At 47.4% G+C, this 24,850-nt stretch overlaps 1 long non-coding RNA gene across 2 annotated transcripts; it reads left to right on the top strand.

The window, feature by feature from the left end:
- The first annotated feature begins 3,698 nt into the window (after nucleotides 1-3,698).
- LOC105468759 (uncharacterized) lies at nucleotides 3,699-24,797 on the top strand. 2 transcript variants are annotated; one of them, XR_011610933.1, is made up of 4 exons: nucleotides 3,699-3,783; nucleotides 20,122-20,145; nucleotides 20,407-20,448; nucleotides 24,558-24,797. It is a non-coding gene; the product is annotated as an uncharacterized lncRNA (long non-coding RNA). The 2 variants fall into 2 exon arrangements; XR_979596.3 differs by lacking the exon at nucleotides 3,699-3,783 and adding an exon at nucleotides 12,214-12,506.
- The last annotated feature ends 53 nt before the right edge of the window (nucleotides 24,798-24,850 follow it).

The following is a 24,850-nucleotide window of genomic DNA, read 5'->3' as shown; positions in this document are numbered from 1 at the left end:
TGGCTGTGTAATGTTATGATTTGCTGTGCTGGCCTAGGTCTCCTTCCCTAATGAAGCTTCTGTTTCTGCACTCCTCTTCAAGGAAAGGCTAAAGAGCAGAGCTGCCTGAGGCTAAAGGCCAGCTAGGGTCTGGCCCCTGGGATTCCACTCTGTTGAGTCAGGGACAGGAGTGGGTAGGGGAGACAGGGAAGGGAAAGGAGCAGAGTTGGGTGCCTTCCCTCCCCTCCCCTCCCCTCCCCTCCCCTTTCTTTATTTCTTTTTCTTTTTTTTGTTTTTTGAGATGGAGATTCACTCTTGTTGCCCAGGCTGTAGTGCAGTGGCACGATCTCGGCTCACCGCAACCTCTGCCTCCCAGGTTCAAGCGATTCTCCTGCCTCAGCCTCCCTAGTAGCTGGGATTATAGGCATGTGCCACCACGCCCGGCCAATTTTGTATTTTTAGTAAAGACAGGGTTTCTCTATGTTGGTCAGGCTGGTCTCAAACTCCTGACCTCAGGTGATCCGCCTGCCTCGGTCTCCCAAAGTGCTGGGATTACAGGCGTGAGTCACTGCACCCGGCCCCTTTCGTTATTTCTTGTTTTTGCCAGTAGAGGTTGGGACAGACCAAGGGCAATATAACCTGTCTTGGTTCTCTTAAATCCCAAGGTCTCTGCTGCTGTGGATGCAGTTTAATGAGGTGGGAACAAAACCCTCTTCCTCAACTGTGCCCAGGCCCAGGCTCCTGATAATGGAAGTTCCTGTTCTCCTGGCTTTGCCACTGTTCTGCATTATTCAGAAGACAGGGATTGATATCTCTGTTGGCTATATGAGAACACTGGAAGGTTAAGAGCTGTGCTTGGGGTCATCCCAGATTAATGATGGAACAGGGCCTATAATCTAGGTTTTCTAATTCCTTACTCAGTGTTCTTGCCACTTCCCTGATCCAGGCAGGAAGTTGGGACCTGAGGGATGAGCATAGGAGAGGCAGCTGGTTCTCTAGGGGTGACCTTAGTTTGCCCAACTTCTTTAGCCTCCTCTTGGGTCCTCATGCTCTTCCTCAAATGTACTGAGCCTTCTACTTCTAGAATCACAGAATCTTGGAATCAAAACATTGACTGCTAAGAACCACAGACTCAGAGAGCCATAGAATTGTTGTCCCTTTGAATCAGAACAAAGACTTATGGTGTTGGTAGTATGGGTGGTGGTGAATGAGACACTTAGAGCTTGTGGTAGATTGTTGTATTGATGGTCCAAAATGAATTCTGCCTATCTAAGTCCATACTTTTATGTTGTCCCTCCCCACACTGACTTTGGGTTGGCCGTGTGACTTCCTCTGCCTCTGGTTAATGAGACATCAGCAAATGTGATGCAAGCAGAGTCTTAATAAGTACTTGTGCATTGGGATTCACCTCTTCTTGCTCCCCTGAAACTGCCATGTGTAGAAACACAAGCATGCCTTTTAGAGGAAGAGACCAGAAATAAACCATACCAGCTGAAGACCAACCAGCTCCCTGATGGTCTTCCACCTGCCTCCAGCCACCTGAATGACCCCAGATGAGACCAACAGAACTACTCAGCTGACCTGAGTCCAAATTTCTGACTCACAGAATTGTGAACAAATAAAATGGTGGTTGTTTTAAACCACTAAGTTTTGGGGTGGTTTGTTACACAGCAGTAGATAACTGATGCAGAACCTCATCATTGTATGATCTTGGTCATAGATTCAATATGCCCTGACAGTCACAGCATCATGGAACCCCAGGGCCAGAAACGAACCACTGATGTAGAATCCAAGGAACAGAAGAGTCCTGAAAACACCTTAACTCCCACCCAGTGGTACCCTCTCCTTTCACTGTCAGACCACGTGACCACTCACCGTCTTTCAACATTAAGCCCTTTCCCCACCCACAGATGTCCCTTATTCTTTAGCGTTCTGCCCATTCTGTCACACAGTCTTCTGGTTCCACCCCTCAGCTGGCTTCTCAATCCCTGCTCTAGGAAGACTTCCCATATCGATCTGTTTGCTGTGGTCCTGGGAGCCAAATGTGGACTTTGTGGAAAGTAGTCTTAGTATTCATCCCAGTTCCTAGCACGGTGTCTGGCCCAGAACTTATCTTGAGGACAACAACAAGCACCACCAACCACTTCTCACTTTCTGTCCTGTTGCCTCACAACTGGCAGTCCTGGATCTGTCCGTGGTCCTGAACGTCTTTTTCCGTCTTGTCACGGTCTGCATCAGACTGGCCACTTCCCACATTCCCCAAATTCCATTGTTTCCCCCTCCCCCATATATAGATCATTAGCCTGGACTATTAAATGCAAAATAATATGTGGTGATGATGATATATATTAATTAGGATTAGTTTCAACTATATGCGTCAGGATGCCCAAATGAATTTCTTAAATGATAGAGAAATAGAAGTTCAGTTTCTTTTTCTCTCATGAAAGAAAGTCCAGATGTAGTAGCCCAGAGTCTGAATGGTCTCTCCAAAGTCATGAGGACCTCACATCCTTCTAGCCTCCCACTCTGCCTTCCCGATAGTCCTCATTGCCATGGTCCAAATGGCTGCTAGAGCACCAGCCTTTCCTCCATGGCAGATGGAGGAAAGCTATAAATAACGGTACCCCCTTCCCTTCGTTGGCACTCTCTATACTTTCATTCAACACTTTCACTTACATAAGCACACCTAACTAGCTTTAAGAGGCTAAGTAAGATAATGTGTCCAGCAAAAAGTTATGGTCCTTATTACTGAAGAGGAAGAAGAAATAGCTATTGAAAAGCAACTACAAATCTCTGATATTAGTAACGGAACAGAGGTGTTGATGGTGACAGAGATTGTGGTATAATAGTTGTAGTGTTAGTAATGGTGATGGTAATAGTGGTGGTGTTGGTGGTGGGAGAGTGGGGGTGATAATGGTGATGGTAGCATGGATGGTGGTGAATGAAGCTGGTGGCTGGTAAAACTCAGATCCAGGAGCACACCCTCCCTTACACATTAGCCTGGACCAGGAGAATACTGGGAGATGGACCTGGTGACTACAAAGTGTCTGAGCCTTGGGGCCTGCTCCAAGCCATGCGGGAGTGATTTCTGGCACCCCTGCTATTTGCACTTCATCAGTTACAAGCCTCCCTCCTTCTTGGGTACAAGTTATCCCCAGCAGAACATGAATCAGATTCCCCCATCTAGTCTAGAAATAACTCTGGAATGAAAATTTTACGCCTTAGGGATGTGAAGCAGGAAGGGCAATATTGGACTTCCATTTATTAGACAATAAGCACTGATGGAATTTGTGGTTATAGTCAAGGAAAGCTTTGCTGTGAAATACACAGAGAAACACATGGACATGTAGCTTCAGAAATAGAATCAAGTCATTACAAAAACAGAGAGAGTTACAGAGATGGAGAAAGAAACAGGCCCACAATCAGAAACCAACAGGCACAGACACATTAGTCTCACAAGGATGGCCAATCTGTCTCCCCAAAGAGATAAGGATACCTGGCCATCTTTTTGTTGTTGTTGTCTGTTTGTTTGCTTGCTTGTTTGAGACAGGGTCTTCCTCTGTCTTTAAGACTTGAGTGCAGTGGTGCAATCGTAGCTCACTGCAGCCTTGAACTCCTGGGCTCAAGCGATCCTCCTGCTTTAGCCTCCCAAGTAGCCGGGACTACAGGCACATGTCACTATGCCTGAGTAATATTTAATTTTTTTTTGTAGCGACAGAGTCTCACCATGTTGCCCAGGCTGGTCCTGAACTCCTGGTTTCAAGCAGTCTTTCTACCTGGCCTCCCAAAGTGCTAGGATTACAGGTATGAGCCACTGCCCCTGGCCCACTCAGCCATCGTACTCCAATGGAAAACTTTCATGTTACCAGCTGGGTCCTATGCACTGAAGATACCTAGGAGCCAGAGATAACAGTGATGAGGGGCTCAGAGGTCAGTAACCAATCACAGAAGCGGGCAGTCTGACCTTCCATGCTGCTATCATCTGCAATGTGATATTGCACTAGTGCACCATGGCCTGCACCAGGCTTTGTGACTGAAGGTGATCAGAGGGGTGAGGCTTGGGTAGGAGGGGGTGTGTCCTCCAGGAAGTCTCCCTCCAGGGGCCCAAGGACACATCTGGAAGCCATTAACAGAGGGACCATCAGGCAGCAGGCTCTGGCTCCAGGTGAGAAGGCGTGATGAGAACATGTGGCAGCCTCCCGCTTGCTGGAGCTGGCACATGGAGGACACCTTGGCACTGAGTAATTCCAGAATCACCCTCTGCCCAGCACTCACCTAGAATGTAGAGCTGTCCACAGGGCGGGCCCTGGAGCTTACCTCCAGAACCTTTGGTGATCCCACCTCCAGTTCACCTCTCGAACCTTTGATGCCAGCTTTTCTGACCTCCGTAGTGGCACTCTTTTTCCAGAAACCCATCCTGATGCCTCCTTTGCCCCTCCCCCCTTAGTCTCTTTCCTTTTCTGCTTCTGCTCAGAGCTCCTATAAGACATTGCTCTGACAGGCCTCCCATTTCCATTGATCTGTGCTTCTTTGGAAGTGACAGCCCTGCCTAGCTTCAGCTGCTGCAGTTCTTCTCTCTGTCCTGCTGGAGCATCTCCATTTCATGGCACTTGCAGTCCTTTCCTAGTGATTGAAGATGTCTGGGTCCCATGTTGGGTCTCAACCCCCTTGCTGCTAACCCTTGGTCCTGGGACTCATATGAATGACTGTCAATTAATTTCCTGCCACTGCAGCACTGGAGCTCCGAGTTCATGATGGAGCCCCGAGAGATTCCACTCTGCAGACAGATCATCTATTACCACCAGCCTGTACCTCCAGAACTGGGGGCTTCTGCCACCCTGGAACTTCTCCCTTCCCAGCATCATGTTGGCTGTTTACCAGGATGTTCTATTCCTGGCTTCCCCCAGTGGATCTGGTTCTAGGTTGCTGGATTTCCCTGACTGCGTTTCAGAATGATAGAAAAAGCATTTAGTCCCAGGTGGCGTTGGGATAACTTCTTCCAAGCCCATACGGGTATAATAGAGATCCCTGGGGATCTCTATGAGTTCGTCACTCACTGGAAGGCTGTGAGTGGGCAGGAAGACCTTGAAGGCTGGCCAGTGCATTGATTATTGGCTGTCCCACATATTCCTGGACATAGGACACGAACCTCAGAACAGATGGGTGAAAAGCAAGTTGTGTAGGCAAGAAGTTCCCTTGGGGCAACCCCAAACTCTGGGTCTCAGCAGCCCCCACAGCTCAGCCAGGATAAGCAGCTCTCACCCTGTCCTTAGCACAAGGACTGACTGTGGTTGGGGCCTTAGCTTTGCCCTGCCAGTGTGTCCCCATCCCTGCCCTGGGGAAGGGAGAAAGAAGCCAGTTGGAAGTTCAGAAAAGGAAAGGCTAAAAAGGAGCCCACAATCAGCACTAATTAGCCACTGGGAGAGAGGAAAGGAGGTCAGAGGACTGAGTCTACTTCTGAAAGAAAGCATCTGGCAGGCAGAACCCCGGTTGGTCATCACCCCCGACTGCCCAGCATGGGCTTGGCCCCACACAAGCCCATCTGACACTGCCCCAGCCCTGCTAGGGGCAGGGCTCCACCTCTGCCCATATACCCTGTTCAGATCTTCAGACCTTCTTCTCTGGAAGAGACAACTGGCTAAAAGGAAAGAGGGAAAGAGGTGAAAGAGGGAGGGAGGGAAGGCAGGCAGATGCGATTGAGCACCCACTGTGTGCAGTGTACTGAGTTGAGAGCTTTGCATACAGGATTATGTTTAATTCTCGCAATGGTCCTGAAATGTGGGTACCTTGGCCCTCAGCCTCCCAGGTAGCTGGGACTACAAGTTTTGAATACAGAGGTAGACACTCAGGTTAAGTAATTGATCCAAGATTACTGAAGATAGTCTGGTTCAGGCTGTATATGCTGCAGTCTATATTCTCAGTGCTGTGCAATGAGCACTTGGAGGGCAGAGCCCTTGCCCGAATCATCTCTGTGCTCCCAGTGCTCTGCCCAGGCACATGGCAAGTGCTGAGAAGAGCTGTTGAACTTGACAGGCAGAAGAGGCTGAGCCAGGAAAGGACACAAAAAGAGGGAGATGGTGGAATGGTGGAGGTGTAGCAGGTGACTCCCATCCCACGGGACACCGAGCAGGGGACCTCTGGGGGGAGCTTTCCTGGGGCCCAAGACAGCCTTTTACCCAGCCATGGGGGGAGGCAGGGAAGGTAGAAGTGGGGGAACATTGTATTTATTCTTCCCTCTTCTTCCAATTCCCCAGTAGTTACACTGAAGCAGAAAACACAATGAAGAACCTTTAAGCTCTTGCTGGAGCCAAGCCACCCATGCTGGAGCCAAGGCAGATCACCAGCAGGCCAGCTGGCCCAGAGCCAGCTTGTGGCCCAGGGTTGGGGGACCAAGGGGTGTTGAGGGGAAGAGGGCCTCTGGGTACGGCCACTGTGGGCATGATGCCCTTCCACATGGGCTGGACCTTCTGGCAGGGCTGAGTGTCCCTAACGAGGAAGACAGGCAGTGGCATGGGGGGAGGGAAGTGTATCGTCCTGTGTCCCTGAGCACCCCAGTAGCAACTGGGGAGTAGGAGAGATACACTGTGGGTCAGGCCGACTTCACATAGTGGCTGAATCAGTCCTCACAACCATCACCCTGAAAGGTGATGATTCTCAGTCCTGATTTTTTTTTTTTAAATGGAGTCTTGCTCTGTCACCCAGGCAGTGGTGCAATCTTGGCTCACAGCAACCTCCGCCTCCCAGGGTTCAAGCGATTCTCCTGCCTCAGCCTCCTGAGTAGCTGGGATCACAGGCGTGCATCACCATGCCTGGCTAATTTTTGTATTTTTAGTAGAGATAGGGTTTCGCCATGTTGGTCAGGCTGGTCTCAAACTCCTGATCTCAGGTGATCCTCCTGCCTTAGCCTCCCAAGTGCTGGGATTACAGGCACGAGCCACCACATCCGGCCAGCCATAATTTTAAAGATGAGGTACTGTGGTTCACCCCTGTAATCCCAACATTTTGGGAGGCCAAGGCAGGAGGATCACTTGAGGCCAGGAGTTTGAGACCAGCCCAGGAAACTTCAGAAGACCTTGTCTCAACAAAAAAATAAAAAAAGATGACTGGGCATGGTGGCGCACGCCCGCTGTCCCAGCTAGTCAGGAGGCTGAGGTGGGAGGATCGCTTGAGCCCTAGGGGTTGAGGCTGCAGTGAGCCATGATTGCACCACTGCGCTTCAGCCTGGGTGACAGAGCAAGACTGTTTCAAAAGAAAAAAAAAGAAAACGAGGAAACTGAGGCATAGAGAGGGTAAGTAACTTGCCTAAAGTCACAGTTGAGTTGGAGGAGGGCTGGGATGCCTCCCCTGGCTGTTTGGCTCCAGGCCTGCTCTTAATCATTATGATCTCCTGAGAGGAGCAGCGAGAAGCTTGCCTGCCTGCACCCCCCAGCAATTAAGGACCCCTTGGTATTGTGAAAAATGTCAGTGGAGTGTGTCTGATTAGGCTCATCAGTGCCCAGCATGGGACACATGTGTTTTTAAGATGGATCACCATTATCCCTGGCTGAAGAATTGCATGGGGTTTTCTAATTACAAATTATTCCTGCTGGATTTCATTATGCTTCCTCTTGTACTGGCTTTTTGTATTTTCATTAATCTTATAAAACTTTGAAAATCATGATCAGCCAAGCTTATTTTCTAGGTCTTAAAAATATATAGTTAAACTTTTATTAAGACACAGTATTGTTATATTTTTTTAAAAGTTAATATTTGACTCAATATTACAAAACAGCAATTACTTGAATTTTACCATTCCACAATTATAATGAGTCAGAAGAGAAAGCTGAACGTTTATCTTCCTATAGAAAACCTTCATTCACTCAGAAACCAAATTTTCTGTGGTAGAGAAAAGTTTTCACTTAAGTGTTTTAAACTGTTTTCAGCCAACAACCAAGTAGGCAAGAAGCCTGTGTTAATTTCATAATTTCTAACTGAGACTTTTCACTGATCACTGAAAATTCTTCCAGTTTAACAGCATTAACAAAGACAGCAGAAAATGAATGGTATATATCATTTTAAAAAGAAGAATATAGTGCAAATCCTAGCTAGGAAAAAAAAAATTTAAAGAAGAATAAAGCGTAGTGATCACCAGGACCAAGCCTAGGTTTACTTAAAAGAAGTCAGGCTAATCTCTCATTTCTCTTACTTTGGGAGAACCAAAATTGCAATAGATCAGGGGTCTGTTGAAGTCTTGAGAATCTTGATTTCAAAAAGGCAATTGGAACATCTGCCAAGTGACTTTTTTTTTGTTTTTGAGACAGAGTCTCGCTGTGTCGCCCAGGCTGGAGTGCAGTGGCGCAATCTCGACTCACTGCAACCTCTGACTCCTGGGTTCAAGTGATTCTCCTGGCTCAGCCTCCCAAGTAGCTGCGACTACAGGCACCACCACGCCCAGCTAATTTTTGTATTTTCAGTAGAGACGGGATTTTACTATGTTGGCCAGGCTGGTCTTGAACTCCTGACCTCAGGTGATCCGCCCACCTCGGCCTCCCAAAGTGCTGGGATTACAGCATGAGCCACCATGCCCAGCCTCCCAAAGTACTTTTATGGCAAGCTACAGTCGGGATCAAATTGTGATACACTAGGGGAATCCCTGGCTGCCTGGACAGCAGGTGGTGGAGAACAGATAAGTGGATCAATGGCAGCTTAGAGGGAAGACTAGTGCCCTGCTCCGGGCTTGGTCCTCCCTGCTGTCTTGCTCAGTCTGATGTGTTTTTTCAAGGACTTGGATTAGGCCAAATAAAGCATGCTTATCAAATCTCGGGGGGAGAGTGATTATGTCAGACAGCAGAACTGGGTTTCAAAATGATCTGGATTACCTTGGCCCATAGGTGATGACCATAGGTTCATGTTCATGGAGGTAAATGTCAGGTCCTTATCAGGGCTCAAAGGTTGGGCTGAGGGAGAGGAGAAGGAATTATTGAGCACATACTTCGTGCTTTATCCTAACGTAAGATAACTCAGTTAATAGTAAAAACCTTAAGAGGAGGATGTTGTTCTCCTTTTATTTTTTTTTAATTATAGATTCAGAAGGTACGTGTGCAAATTTTTTAAACAGATATTTTGTGTAATGATGAGGTTTGGGCTTCTAGTGTATCCATTGCCCAAATAGTGAACGTTGTACCCAGTAGATAATTTTTCAATCTCACCCACCTTCCACCCTGTTCTCATTTTATAATGGAAGAAACTGAAAGCCAGAGAAGCTGAGCATTTGCTCAGGTCACATAGTAAGAGATGGAGCTTAGATCAAAGCCAAGGCCCATAAGACTCTTAGGTCCATCTTCATAAAAAGTTCAGGATGGAGGAAACAGCACTTAATAGCAGTTTATGTGGAAAGAAAACAAAACCACACATTTATGTGATATTAGTCCTGAATTCATATGCTAAGTCTTCTCTGAGCCTCTCTTCTGGGGACCATCCTTGAGCTAGGCTCGGGGTGCAGAGATGAAAACTCACAGCCCCTGAGCAAGTTGAGCTCCTGGTCTGGGAGAAGAGCAACCAACACTAGAACAGGTGAATTTGACAGTGCTGGGCATACAGGATACTGTGGGAGTCCAGAGAAAACCTGAGCCCTCCAGAAAACTGTAGAGGAGGCAGTGCCTGGCCTGAGACCTGAGGCTGGATGGCTTGTCTGGGAGTCCAGGGAGGACATGGATTGTAGGTCCCGGCAGGTTGACCCAGTCTGGGCCTCACTTCTGCCCCTCCGTGGTGAGGGGCACTGAGGCCCCGGAAGGGGCAGAGCTGAGGGAAGGAGGTTTGCCAACTCTCCAACAGAAATGGAAGAAGAGAGCAGGAGGGGGCAGGGCGTGATGGCTCACACCTGTAATCCCAGCACTTTGGGAGGCTGAGGTGGGAGGATCACTTGAGATCAGAAGTTCATGACCAGCCTGGCCAACATGGTGAAACCCCATCTCTACTAAAAATACAAATATTAGCTGGGCATGGGTGCCTGTAATCCAGCTACTTGGGAGGCTGACGCACAAGAATTGTTTGAACCCGGGAGGCAGAGATTGCAGTGAGCTGAGATCGTGCCATTGCACTCCAGCCTGGGCGACAGAATGAGACTCTGTCTCAGAGAGAGAGAGAGAGAGAGAGAGAGAGAGAGAGCGCGCAGGAGGGGAGTGGGAGTTCTGGAAGGCATCTGAGAGCCAGGCGGGGACACGCCTCTGTGGACGCTGGGAGGTTCTGGGACCTTAGCTCCAGATAGGCCAGTTACTTTGTAACACCCCACTGTGTCCTGCAGCTGATCCTTCAAGTGAGAAGGGCTAGAGACTGGTGTTCAGGGGCAGTGAGCACGTAAACAGATGTCCTGGGAATCATTTGGAAGAGGAAAAGAGGGCATCCCAGGTCCTTGTGCTCACAGGAAAGACAATCTGAATAACACATGGAAGTTTCTAAGGTGGGGAATGAGGCCAGGTGGGCTGGAGACAGGAGGTCAGGAGACAGAGAAGGGGGTTGTTGAGATACAACTGGCACTGTCAGCAAAGGCCAGGCCATGGTGGGCCTTGCAGGCCTTGAAGATTTTAACCTTTGTCTCAAAGGCAAGGAGAAGCCATTGGAGGCTTTTAAGTAGAAATGTGACATAATTTTGTTTGCATTTTGTAAAGATCACTCTCACCACATGATTGAAAGAGGTGAAAGGCGATGGTGCTTGTGCTGGGTGGTGGTGAGGAGGTGGGGAGTGGTGGGTGGGTTTGAGATACTTGGGGTCTCATGACAGGCTGGATACAGGATGAATGGGAGGGATGGGGTTCCTGCCCTGTGGGTGGTAGAATTGACAGAGGGAAGACCAGGTGTGAGGTGGCAGACAGGGTGAACTCAGTCTTGGTCCTGATAAGTTAGGGATGCCAAGACATCCAAGTGGAGACATTGACTGGGCAGTGGGATATTGAAGCCTAGAATTCAGGAGCCATGTCAGGGCTGGGGGTGCACAGTTGGGATTTGCCAGCACTTAGAGGATAATTGAAGCTACAGACCCACCATACCTGTATATTCAAGGCCCTTCTGGGTCCCCTAGCTGCTCTGGGAAGCCATTCCTGACCCCTACACCACTGCAAGGCTAGCTTAGGGCACCCTCCAGCTCCCTCTGCTTCCCAGTGGTGGTGTCTTACCAGTTTCTGCCACCTGCTCTCTGCCTGCCCCCAGATGGCGCGCTCCTGAGGGCAGGGACCACATTCATTCCTGCTTCCCCAGAGCCCAGCACAGGCTGTGGCTCAGAGAGGCATTTCAGCAGTTTGAGTAGAGTGGGCTGCCAGAGAGGGAAATGAGCTTCCTGTCCCAGAAGGCATGAGAGCCAGGGCTCTACAGCCAGGGGATGAGAGAGAGCCCTCCATTCAGCAGATGTCCTTTGGAGTCTAGTTTTCCAGGATCTGAGTCACCTCCCCAAGGGAAGAGGAAGCGTTTTCACCTGAGTCCATGGTCATTCTGTGGCCTCCTCCAGAGAGGTTTTTAGAGGCTGTGCTGAGCTCAGCAGAATGCCCTCCTCCTGCCACCAGCCTCTTTGGCCCTGAAGCTGCCACCCAAGCATAGATGCCTTGCTAGAGTTTAGCAGAAGCTGCTGAGGTGGCTCTGGTCTGGATTGTTAGGGTTGGCTGCTTGCCCTGCCCAGCCTCCTAGACCTCAGCCTTGGCCTGGGCCCTCCTCCTCCCTGCCGCCTCTGCTTTACCCATGGCATCTCTTACTGCAGTGGCTTAGCTACCGGGACCGAAGTGGGCCTCAGCCTAGAGATTCTAGGGGCTCGGCAGGGAGTGTACTGGGAAGGAGAAGGAGAGGGAGGAGCTTGGTGAAGAAGCTGGGAGGGAGAGAGAAGGGAAGAGGTTTGGGGGAGAGGAGAAAGAGACACAGAAAGTCAGCACTGGGCTGGGTGGCCTTGAGGTTACCAGCTCCTCCCTAGATTTGCCCAGGAAAAAACTGAGAAGAGAGGGGGCCTGACTTACTAGAGGATGCACGGGGCACCAAGAATCCTCCTTGCACTTGGAAGGGCGAGAAAGGCCAAGCAAGGCAGAGGGCCCTGGAGGCCAGGGGAGGTCGCGGCAGTGCAGGGAGGAAAGGGGGCTGGGGGCTTGCCACTCAGACAAGAAAGATACCGAAGGCACCAGGGAGAGGCCCACAATTCACACAACTGAGCAACCCTGCCCCATTTGCAGAGGAAGGTGAACCTTGAAGCCTGGGAAATGAGAGATGAAACCAGCAGAGAGGAGGATTCCAGCTACCGGAGCTGGAGTCCTCATAGTGCAGAAGGGCTTGATAACATACACGTTGTTACAAGACGTGGGCACACTGGGCTCTTCCCACCCTGGTTCTGAGTGGTCGGCCGGAGATAACCGTGGTCACTGTGCCCTCATGCTGGCCACACCAGCTTGGTTAGTGAACGCTGCAGGAACTGCCAGGCTGTCCCAGAAAACGCAGAACTACTTATGCTTCCAACCATGATAGGATATGACTATGAGAACTTGAAAGGACCAAGGCATGTCAGTACCGTCACTAGGGTAATATCTTATTTATGCTTGTTTCTTTTTCTTTTTCTTTTTTCTTTTTTTTCTTTTTTGAGACAGATTCTGGCTCTGTCGCCCAGCCTGGAGTGCAGTGGCAAGATCTCGGCTTACTGTAACCTCCACCTTCTGGGCTCGAGCCATCCTCCCACTTCAGCCTCCTGAGTAGCTGGGATTACAGGCGCTTGTTACCACATCTGGCTAATTTTTGTATTTTTTGTAGATTCAGAGTTTCACCATGTTGGTGGGACTGGTTTCGAACTCCTGGGCTCAGGCAGTCCACCCATGTGGGCCTCCCAAAGTGCTGGAATTACAGGTGTGAATCACTGTGCCCGGTCTATGCTTGTTTTTAAAATAAAATTTATTTTACTTTTTTTTTTGGTGTAAAAATTTGAAAAACAGAAGTTGAAAGAAAAATAATTATGCTCATAGTCCCACCATCTAGATACTTTTTTTGATGGACATCTTTCCAGTCTTTTTTCTATGCATATTTTCTTCATAATTATTATAACACTGCTATAATACTTAAAATGGTTTTACAGCTGGGCACGGTGGCTCACGCCTATAATGTTAGCACTTTGGGAAGCCATGGCTGGAGGATTGCTTGAGCCCAGGATTTCAAGATCAGCCTGGGTAACATAGTGAGACCTTATTTCCACAAGAAATAAATAAAAATCAGGCCGGGTGCAGTGGCTCACACGTGTAATTCCAGCACTTCGGGAGGCTGAGGCGGGCGGATTGCCTGAGCTCAGGAGTTCGCGATCAGCTTGGGCAACATGGTGAAACCCCGTCTCTACTAAAATAAAAATAATTAGCCAGGCGTGACAGCATGTGCCTGTAGTCCCAGCTACTTGAGAGGCTGAGGCAGGAGAATTGCTTGAACCCTGGGAGGCAGAGATTGCAGTGAGCCGAGATCGCACCACTGCACTCCAGCCTGGGCAGCAGAGCGAGACTGTTTCAAAAAATATATATTTATATATATTAGCCGGGCATGGTGGCATGTTCCTGTAGTCCCACCTACTTGGGAGACTGAGGTGGGATGGTCACTTGAACCTGGGAGGTCAAGGCTGCAGTGAGTCGCACCACTGTACTCCAGCCTGGGTGACGGAGTGAGACTCTGTCGGAAAAAAAAAACAAAAACAAAAAACCCAGCCAAACAAACAAAAAACTGTTTTTTAGCTGGGGTGTGGTGGCATGGGCCTGTGGTCCCAGCTACTTGGGAGGCTGAGGTGGGAGGGTCACTTGAGCCCAGGAGTTTAAGGCTACAAAGAGCCATGATTGTACCACTGCACTCCAGCTTGGGTGACAGAGTGAGATACTGTCTCAAAACAAAACAAACAAAAAAACAGGTTTACGTTATTTTTATTTATGATTGTTAAGGTAAAGTGTGCTCTCTCTCTTTTTTTTAATAGGGAAGTACAGAAAAACATTAGAAAGCTAAAAAAAAAATTACTCATGATCCCATCAGTCATCGTGTGAAGACGTTGGACTATTTATTTCCAGTAATGTTTTTGTGCCCCACACTTTTTAAAAAATGTGTACAAGTACTTTGTGTTTACAGTTTGGGAGGCAGCATAATGTGTTTATGAATAACAACAACAAAACCCACCAGTTTTTGAGTCCTGGCTTCATCAGCTACTACTAGCTGAGTGACTTTGGGAAATTTATTTCACCTTTATTAACCTCAGTTTCCTCAGCTGTAGAATGGGAGTAACCATTACCTAGCTTATAGAGTTGCCTTGAAAATTTGTGTATATACTATACAGCCATAAAAAAGAACAAGATGTCCTTTGTGGGAACATGGATGGAACTGGAGGCCATTATTCTTAACAAACTAACACAGGAACAGAAAACCAACTACCACACGTTCTCACTTATAAGTGGGAGCTAAATGATGAGAACGCATGGACACATAAAAGGGAACAACACGCATTGCAGCCCATTGGAGGATGGAGGGTGGGAGGAGGGAGAGGATCAGGAAAAATAGCTAATGAGTACTCGGCTCAATACCTGGGTGATGAAATAATCTGTACAACAAACCCCATGACACAAGTTTGCTTATGTAACAAACCTACACATGTACCGCTGAACTTAAAAGTAAAAAATAAAAAAAAGAAAAAAATAAATTGTGGATATAAAACTCCTGGCAAGGCAGAGGCCTTGGAACCCTATATAGTGCTGGGCCTTTGCTGTAAAAAAACAAAAACAAAAACAAAAACAGCTCGTGGCAATGAATTGAGCCCTTAGTGGGTCCTCAATAAAGGGGCAGCGAACATTTGCCACATTTTTTTTCTTTTTTTTTTTTGCTGCATAGGACTAATCCGTTGCTTTGTATTTTGAGTAAATCTCCCACTAGGTGAGGCTTTATGGAAACTAGGATCCCATCTCCCCCTTCAAAGTCAAACGTGGCCAGATACTCTTTCACTTCCACTCCCTGCAATTTGGCCGACAGAGTGCCTGGCTCAGGATTTGATGTGAAAATTGGTGAGGCTGGGAGGAAGCTTCATTAGAACTCATTGTGCTTTTGTCATGCCACAGTCTGGATATGCAGTGGGGTGATGTTCAGAGGCCAAGATCATGCTGTTGGAGACACTGGAATCAGCTGTTCCTATGTTATGAACTTGATTGTGAATTCAGCTGTTCATTCATCTCCAGCTTTCTCATCCATTCTGAGATGCCTGGTGGAACTTTCAATAGGTTTTTTCTGTTTTGTTTAACCTGAGTCAGTTTGTTGCTTGCACCACAATGGTTAGTTCTTATCCACATATTTATTTATTTATTTTGTAGAGACAGGGTCTCACTGTGTTGCCCAGGGTGGTCTCAAATTCCTGGGCTCAAGCAGTCCTCCTGCCTTGGCCTCCCAAAGTGTTGGGATTACAGGCATGAATCACTGTGCCCAGCCAAGGTTAGTTCTTAAATCTTTCCAATAATAAAGTAAATTTGAAACATTAGCTTCAATTTCCAGCCCAAGTTTTCATGCAGAAAGGTCCTGGGGGATATGCTAGAAGTACCATTCTCTGTGCTGGCCTTTTGGACAAAGAACAGGATGACCCTCAGATCTTTGCCTCTCTGCTTGGTCCAGAGCCAGCCTGGAAAGGGAGGTGCTCAGAGAGGGCTGCTGATGGAAAGAGTAAAGGAGGGAAGGGAGAGAGTACAAAGAAGATTTCCATGTGAAGAAGAAAGCTCCTGAAGGCAGCTTAGGTGTGGTGCATTTGAATTCCTAAGGCTCTTGGGCCTCTACCCAATGAATCCTGATTCCAGCATCCTGGAACAGTTCCAACTCATTTTCCCTTTCTGATCTCACATCCTCCCATGTTTCCCAAGGATGGCACTGCCCAATATAGAAATCCTGAGTGCCATCCAGGACACTTCCCTTGATCTCTCTTCCCCAGCATCCAGCAGTCCTGGTGAGTCCACCTACTAAACATCTCTCAATCCATGTCTTGCCCCCATCCCCAGGGTTCTAGTTTATCCTCTCATCCATCTGCATTTCTCCCCAAGGCCCTGGATTACCGTAAGATGTATCCTTGGGATGCCAGGTAGTTGTCAGGGGCAGGCCCCCAGATGTCAGCTCCCCTCTGAGCAGCGAGACGGCTTGTCTGGATATCTCCGTCCGTAGGCAAGGGGCTGTACACAGGTCTAGCCAACAATTGGAGCCCCAGAAATACCATGTCTGGCCTGAATCTCACTTGGAGCCAAGTTGGTACTAACCAGCTTGAAAAGAGGGAATATTTGTGTGTCCTTCTAGAGTCCCCATGGGTGCAGGGACTGAGTCAGGTTCATCTCTGCTCCCCCACTCTCACCCCACCCCGGTTCTAGCATGGGACATGGCCTGCCATCAGTGCTTAGAAAGTGTGGAATGACAGTCTGGGATCATTGTCTCAATCCTTTCTTGGCATCCCATCAAAAGTGAGACCTAAGCCTGCCTACCTATCCTACCTTGCACCCCCCATCCCTACCTCACTCTCCAGGCTCCATCCACAAGACTCATTCATAGTTCTCTGAATGCGTGCCAACCCACCTCACCCACCATGCCATTGTACATGCTTTTCCCTCCACCCAAAGCCTTCCCTCAACCAGGTCAGCTTGAAGACCTCCCATGAATCCATCCTTCCTTTAAGGCTCAGGGAGTGCAAGTGCTGCCTCCTCTGGGAAGCCTTCTGGAACTGGCCTTGGGAGGCCTCCCTCCCTTGTGCTGTCTCCGTGCCTGCCCATGCAGAACTCTGTTTGCCACTTGGCATGGAGTGTTGTGAGTATGTGTCCCCCCACGAAGCAGTACCCCTGAAGGAACCAGGTTTGTTTCCTTCTGTACCTCCAGGGTCTAGCTGGTACCTAGCCCAGAGGGAATGCCAGGACATGGTAGTTCCTCTTCACTCATACCCACTTTTTGGAGGCAGATGATGCAGCTAGAGAGGTTGCAGGGCCTTGAATGCCAGGCTAAAGAGAGAGGCTTGGCTAGATTTGCATTGTTCAATGATACTGGTGGCTGGGACACCCTCATTTGGGGACTGGACAGTGATTTTTTTCAATTTTGGACCTCTTCCAGCCCAGAGGACAGGGATTAGTTCCTTAGCAGGAAGATAAAAGATGAGCCTGAGCTCATGACTCCCTCCTCTCCTGGACTCCCTTTCCCCTTCTGCATTCACTCTCAAGTCCCAGAGTCCCTCTCTAAAGGCCTGGGATCTGGAATCCACCCCCACTACTCAAGGACCAAGTCCAAACCTCAATCCCCAGTTATGTAAGTGAATTATCTGCTGTCCCCAACCAGCGCCAGCCAGATCTCCTCCTCCTCCTAATTGATTTAATCTTCTCATACCAGAGAGTGGGGCCGGGTTTGGGGAGATGGTGTTGATCAGAAGCCAACACATCAGTGACGTAGACTCATTAATTACAGAGAATCTGGGTCATGGATTGGCTCTTAGTGGCTCTGATCCTCCTCCTCCTCCCTAGTCATTTGGGTCTATGAAAGGACATTTTCAGCAACTCCTCATTCCTCAAGCCCCTGTCCTACATATAGAGAAAGACAAGGGTCCCTAAGACCCTGTCTGTCTCTTAGATCCCCCTAACCCTTAGCTATGAACAGAACTTCCCTGCATTCCAGTTCTGAGTACAGGACATAGATAAACCTAATTCATTGAAAAATGAAGAGATGAACAAACTATTTAACTTTAGGCTGGGACGATACCTTAATTTACTTTCCACACCAAGCATGCCTCTACTTTGCAGCTTCCTGGATAGAGGATGCCCAGACCCTATTTGTACACCCTCAGGAATAGGGAGCTCACTGCCCTGGGATGGTCCTTCCCTTGTGTGATGACTCCACCTAGGAGAAAGTCCTTTTTCACATGGGGCTGGGATACCAGCCTGGTGACTTCCCCTCGGACCCAGCTCTGCTTCCGAGGACATAGGGCATGCCCCAGGACAGCCAGCCAGATCCTGGGACACAGTGGTTGCCACTACTGAGTTTGCTTTTCTCCAGGCTGAACACTTAAGGTTCTTTCACTGGTTCCTCAATTGTTGGACTTTAGAGATTACTCTCTACTGTATCTCCTATGTGCATATCTTAGTTCATTTTTGTGCTACTATAACAGAATACCTGAGACTAGGCCATTTATAAGGAACAGAGATTTATTTCTTACACTTCTGGAAGTCTAAGATTGAGGGGCCCACATCTGGTGAGGGCCTTTGTGCAGCGTGATCCCACGGCAGAGGGGAGAAGGGCAAGAGAGGGTGTGTGTGTGAGAGAGATAGAGAGAGAAAGAGAGAGAGAGAGTGAGCAAGAGAGGGCTTGCTTTTATAACAAACCCACTTTTTCAATAATGAACCCATTTCCGTGATAGCAATATTCATTCCTTCATGAGGGCAGAGCCCTTATGAACTAATCCCCTCTTAAAGGCCCTACCTCTCAACACTGTTTAATTCAGTTTCTAACACATGGACTTTGGGGGACACCATAGCAATGCACAAGCTTTGGATGGCATCATCTATTCAGAGGTACAGAGCAGAGCACAGATTCCAGGGAAGTGTGAACAGCTCAGGGCAGGATAGAATCATCACTCTTTTTGGTCTTGTTATTAGATTTCCACTGATACAGCCTGAAATTGCCTGAGATCTTTGTGGGTGTTAACACACTTTGACTCAGCTTAAGCACAGAGTCAACTAACCTCCATCGTAACTTTTCTGGCACCAGCAATGGAAAGTTTCTGTGAAAAAGATATTAGGAACATCTCCATGTTCCCCCAACAAATAATTCTCTCCACCTACTCTGACATTTGTCTTTCCAGACAATGATGCAATTATTCATCTACTTGTTTGCCCATGCAACTACCCAACCACATATATATGCAGGTTTGTTACATAGACAAACATGTGCCATGATGGTTTGTTGCAACCTATCACTTAGGTATTATGCACCATATGTATTAGCTATTTATCTTGATGCTCTCTGTCCCCTCACCCTCTGACAGGTCCCAGTATGTGGTGTTGCCCTCCCTGTGTCCATGTGTTCTCATTGTCCAGCTCCCACTTATAAGTGAGAACATGCATTAACCAACTATATATTAACCCATACATTTACCAGCCCAACTAGCCGCCCACATTCCCTTCCATTCATCTGTCCATAGAACACTCATTCACCTGTCCAACTACCCACTCATCCACAAATCCACTTACATTTAATCGATTTTCTACCCTCCTATCCAATGATATACTTCCCTATTATTCATCCATCCATTCACCCACCCACTTACTTACCCACATATTCATCCCTTCATCTACCCTCTCTCCCAATCACCCATACACCTGTATTCATCATCCATCCATCCATCCATCCATCCATCCATCCATCATCCGATTTTTTTTTTTTGAGATGGAGTTTTGCTCTTGTTGCCCAAGCTGGAGTGCAAAGGCATGATCTCAGCTAACTGCAACCTCCGCCTCCCGGGTTCAAGTGATTCTCTTGCCTCAGCCTCTCAAGTAGCTGGGATTACAGGCGTGCACCACCACATCTGGCTAATTTTTTTGTAGTTTTAGTAGACACAAGGTTCCATCATGTTGGCCAGGCTGGTCTCGAGCTCCTGAACACAGGTGATCCACCCACCTTGGTCTCCCACAGTGCTGTGATTACAGACGTGAGCCATCATGCCCAGCCCATCCATCCATTTTTTTTACTGAGATTCTATGGCGTGTCAAATCTTGTGTTGAGTATTTTGTGCGTGCGCTCTCTCTCTCTGCCCTTCCTTTTCTTAGGGGAAGGAATAGGAGCAGATAAAGCAAATGGTGTGAAATACTATAAAATAGGAACAAAGAAAATGCTTTGGAGATTTGGAGGAGAAAGTGGCTTCTGGATGAGGTTATGGTTGCCTTCCTGTCAGGGGAGACATTTGGTTTGGGCCTTGATAAAACAGCAGTATTTGGATATACCCGAGTACATTGGAAGTCATTCCAAGTAGAATAAGCAAAACATCAAAGACAAGGTGCCTAGAAAGCAGCATTCATATCTTATGCTTTATATCCCTCCTAAAGTGCCTAGTAGAGAACTGGGCACACTTCAGCAACCTAATACATACTTGCTGATTCATATTGTCTCTCTCTCTCTCTCCTTCTCTGACAGGGGCACCCCCAACACTTAATTAAGGTGAGAATTCACTCTTTCTCTTTAAAAGATTCAAGAGTTGCCTTATAGATCGCCTTGGGCAAGTCACAAAACCTTTCTGGGATTCTCTGAGTTTGGGGTTGATTTTCTGTCTCTATCAGGTGATCCTTTCCCCATAATCTTAATTACTTATGCCATGCTCTCTGTTCTCTTCAGAGAGATTAGCATTTACACATATGTTTAATGTTATTTTCTTTTGCTAACACCAATTAATGTAATCCTATCTGTTTTTAACTTCCTTAGCCTCGATCTTCAGGCAAGAAAGTCTGTGATATGAATGAAGGGGTAAGTTTGTGGAAATAGCATTGGGGTAGAAACCAGGAGCCATGAATTCAAGCCAGCTTTGCCATAAGCTTGCTGTGTGACCTTGGGCAAGTCCCTTTCCCTCTCTGTTTTAAAGGTTTTCCACTATAGCACATTAGCACTGAACTCAGCATCTGATATTGTCTAGTCCAATATACATCTTGCAAATGGAAAAACAGGCTCAGAAAGAAAGGGCACATGACCTGTTCTAGATCATATCTGGATTAGTGGCAAAGCTAGGACTAAACTAAACTTCCTGACTTCCATTTTAGGGATTTCTCTACCCAACCACCACATTTCAGCCTTCATTCACAGCCTCTATATATCTCAGAGACAGCTTCATCTCCCATTTTCATTCCCTAGGAAGAAACGTGTGAATCTTCCAAGTGTTCTGTCTGTTTTACTGATTCATGCCTGGGTGGGGGCTGGGCAGGCAGTATTTAAGAGCAAGCATTCCCAGCCTGACGGAGTTAATTATGTTCATCAGTAAGGGAGAAGAGAAAGGAACAAGGCGCTCTGGTTATCTACTGGGCTTTAATCAAATTGAGAAGAGAGGAAATCCATCACCCAGAGGCTGAGGGAGGTGGAGACCTTGGCTTCCGCTGGCTCCGCGTCCTGTAATGGGTTGGGCGCTGTCCAAGGTGCTGACATCTTCACTTACTGCTCTGAGTTGCTGGGAGGAGCTGGGAGAGGCCCCCTCCTGGCCAAGGGACATCAGCTCTTAGAAGAGGGTCCAGAAGAGACTTAGAGAGGGTGTGGGCATGTTGGGAGAGGCTCGAGTTCCTACTCTGCCTCCTGAACCTTTTCTTTTCCGTATATTTGTCTATCTGCTTTAAGAAAAATATTTCTTCTTATGGCCAGAGTCCTGGGTTGGGATAGAGGGAGGGAATACACAGACTCCTTGCTGTCAGGGAGAGGGGCCCGAGCCTGAGGGTGGAGGTACAGTCCTTGAGGACTTCCATATCTTTTTTTTTTTTTTTGACTTAGTATTGCTCTGTCGCCAGGCTGGAGTGCAGTGGCGCGATCTCAGCTCACTGCAACCTCTGTATCCCGTGTTTAAGCGATTCCCCTGCCTCAGCCTCCTGAGTAGCTGGGACTACAGGCGCACACCACCACGCCTGTCTAATTTTTTGTATTGTAGTAGAGATGGGGTTTCACCATGTTGGCCACGATGGTCTCAATCTCCTGACTTCAGGTGATCTGCCCGCTTCAGCCTCTCAAAGTGCTGGGATTACAGGCGTGAGACACCGCGCCCAGCCGAGGACTTCCATATCTTAAAGGGGAGATGTGGCTTCTGCTTTTGTGAAATCGTTAGTCCAATGGCAGAGACATATACTTGCCTTTGGGAGTTTGTTGATCTGATAGAGGAACTTTACTGTACCTCTAACTCTACTCAAGTATGATACAAGGGAACATTGGCCCATGTCTACATGGAGCCTCCAGTCTGATGGAGAAGACATGGTCTTCTACTGTAAAATTCCCAGTCTCATTGAGGAGCCAAACTCTTGATTCAGGGGGAAATCTCACATATAATCAGGGAGACAGGATAGACAGATAAGTTAGAGGTCTGTACAGTAACCAGCCAAGGAACTCATATCTTCACATTTCACACTCAAATTAGGTTGTTGGTGTTAGAGATTTAGTGTCAACCATGGAAAGCCTCCTGGAAGAGGCACATTTGAGTTGGGTTAACGGGAAAGGAAGGGACATGTGTCTCTAGACCTTGGGTCACATGAGAACCATAACCATGTCTTCCCATTTTTTATATTCCCTTTGAAATAAGTATAAGCCTCGTCACAGTGAAGACTCTTCCTTAATAAACAACAACCAGCAGTTAGAGAGTAATGTACCTCTTTGGTAGGCTGGGAGACAGCAGAGTGTGGATGGGCTCAGAATTAGGGAAGAGGGTTAGTTGGGACAGAAAGCCTGAGGCTGGGGTGGGAGAATGATGGTGAAATGACAGGATAGGCAGAAGGAACAGCCCAATGTGTGTCCAGGCCACTGAACCAAAGCATTTGGAGTAACTCCCTTGTATTTCTGGAGCTGGTGAGAGACACTTTATTGAATCTTGAATTGTTAAAGCTAGAGACCATTACATTATAAAATCATAGGCTTCTCAGCTTCTAGAGCTACACAATTATGGAAAGTTCTAGTATTAAAATCATAGCATCTTAGCAGGGAAGAATCACAGAAATTATAGAACTGTAAAATATTAGAGCCAGAGAGCCAAAACTCCATATTAGACAATTTTAAAATCCAAGAATCTCAGTGTTAAAAAGGAAAAAGAGAACTCAACAATTTATTGATCCTCTCTATTTGCACTGGTTATGATGTTAGGAGCACTCTCATATGTTATCCCATTTAATTCCTACCACAAGTCTTATGTCATTCAGTCCCATACCTGTTCAAACCTTTGTCAGTAATACTGCATTATCAAACACAAGCTTGCATAACCTTTATGACATGGGAGTCATCACATCTGGGCATAGCTCTGCCCCCTGCCAAATGGTGCTAAAAAATTCTCCCTTACGTAAGTTGCACTCTATCTCCCTGTCGTGCTCCCACACCGGTCCAGTTCATGTCCTCTGAGCTACACCGAGTAAGTCTAATCTCCTGCTCACATGACAGCTTTTCAGATGTCTAAAGACAGCCCTTATTTCTTTCTTCTCTAGGCTAAGCTGGCTTGTTGATCATGTAGCTAGAAATGGGACAGCAAATGAAAGAATATTTGAGCTTAAGAGGCCCTTAGAGGTCACCTTGTCTGGATACTTCCTTTTACTGCTAGGCAATATGGCTTTATAGTCAGGATCCTGGACCTCATGTTTCTGGGCCTCTTTATTTTATCCCTAAAATAAAGATAATAGTAATACTGCCATAACAGAGGTGTTGTGAAGATTGAATGAGATGATTCAAGGGAAGCTCTTAGAAGAGCGCTGGACACACAGTAAACAGCCAATAAATATTAGCTGTAATCACTGGAGGCCCAGAGGGGGAAGGGACTTGCTCAAGATCGCACAGCAACTCAGAGGCAGAGCTGGGGTTAGACCAAGGACACCTGCCTCCCAGCCTGGGCCCTTTCCCATTCCACTCTTCCCTCTGTCTTCCTCAGAAAAAGAAAATAGTCCCAGAGGGGACCAGGATACTTCTCACTGAATCATTTAGGATGCAAGGAAGAGGTCACCTGCTTTAGAGTGGCTTAAAATTTTTGTTTCTTAATGAGGCCAGAAGAAGGTGGTACCAGGATTGGTCTGCTGATTCAACAATGTCTTTGATGACCCAGGCATTTCCCATTCTGAGCCTTGAGGGTGACTACCCCTGTGATTGCAAGAAGACTGAGTGCCATCAGGAACCATGTCCTCCCAAGCAGGGAGAAAGGGCATAGTAACAAAAAGGGTGTTCTCCTTTCACATCATCCTCTTATCCAGGAGAGAAGCTTTCCCAGCAGACTATCCCCAAACATGTCATTGACTAAGACGAGGTCACATGTCTACTCTTGGACCACTCTCTGGCAAAGGGGAAGGCATTTCCATTGCTGCCTTGGATCATCCCTTGGCTGAGCACCTTGCTATCGGAATGAAGAAGAGAGCATTTGCCATGGGAAGGCAACCAATACCACCTGCCATACTCACCTTCTGTTTTCTCTCTGGATTGCCCTCCTACCTCCTCTCCACCTCTGCCAGGAAGTCTTCCCTAGTTGCCAGGCCCTTGTCTAGGACACCCTCTTCTAATGTAATTGAACGTTCTTTAATTCAAGTTACATTTCACTTTGCCAAAGATCTCTTACCTTATCATGTCCAGATCTTGTCTTCTCAACCAGGCTGTGATAGGTCATTGCAAGAGTTATAGCAGTGACTAATGAATAAGAACCTATTGTGGGTCAGGCACTGGTCTGGGTGCTTGTTGTAACCAGCTTCTAAATGGCTCCCAATGATCCATACCCCCTGGTATTCATGCCCTTTTGTATTCCCCTCCCACATTATACCAGGGTTTGTCTATGTGACCAAGAGAATATGGCAAGTTATGGTATGTTAATTCCAAGATTAAATCATAAAAGACACATGGAATCAAAGCTTTTGGTCAACTGCCAACAGGGTACAGAGGCCCAACAACAATCATCGAATGAGCTTGGAAGTGGATCCTCTCACTCCAGTCAAGCCTTCTGATGACTGCAGCCCTGGCTGATGCTTGACTACAGCTTCATTAGAAATCCTCATGAAGATCCAGCACCTTCCAGTTAGCCCATCTGTGGGTTCTTGACCCTCAGAAATTCTATGAAATAATAAATATTTGTTGTTTTAAGTTGCTAAACTTTGTGGAAATTTGTTTTTTAGTTTTGGGGTTTTTTTTGAGGCAGGGCCTTGCTCTGTTACCCAGACTGGAATGC

The sequence above is a fragment of the Macaca nemestrina genome, chromosome 12 (assembly GCF_043159975.1).
Source record: "Macaca nemestrina isolate mMacNem1 chromosome 12, mMacNem.hap1, whole genome shotgun sequence".
Lineage (NCBI taxonomy): Eukaryota > Metazoa > Chordata > Mammalia > Primates > Cercopithecidae > Macaca > Macaca nemestrina.
The sequence above is the reverse complement of the archived record's forward strand: the minus strand, read 5'-3'. Positions and strand labels throughout refer to the sequence as shown.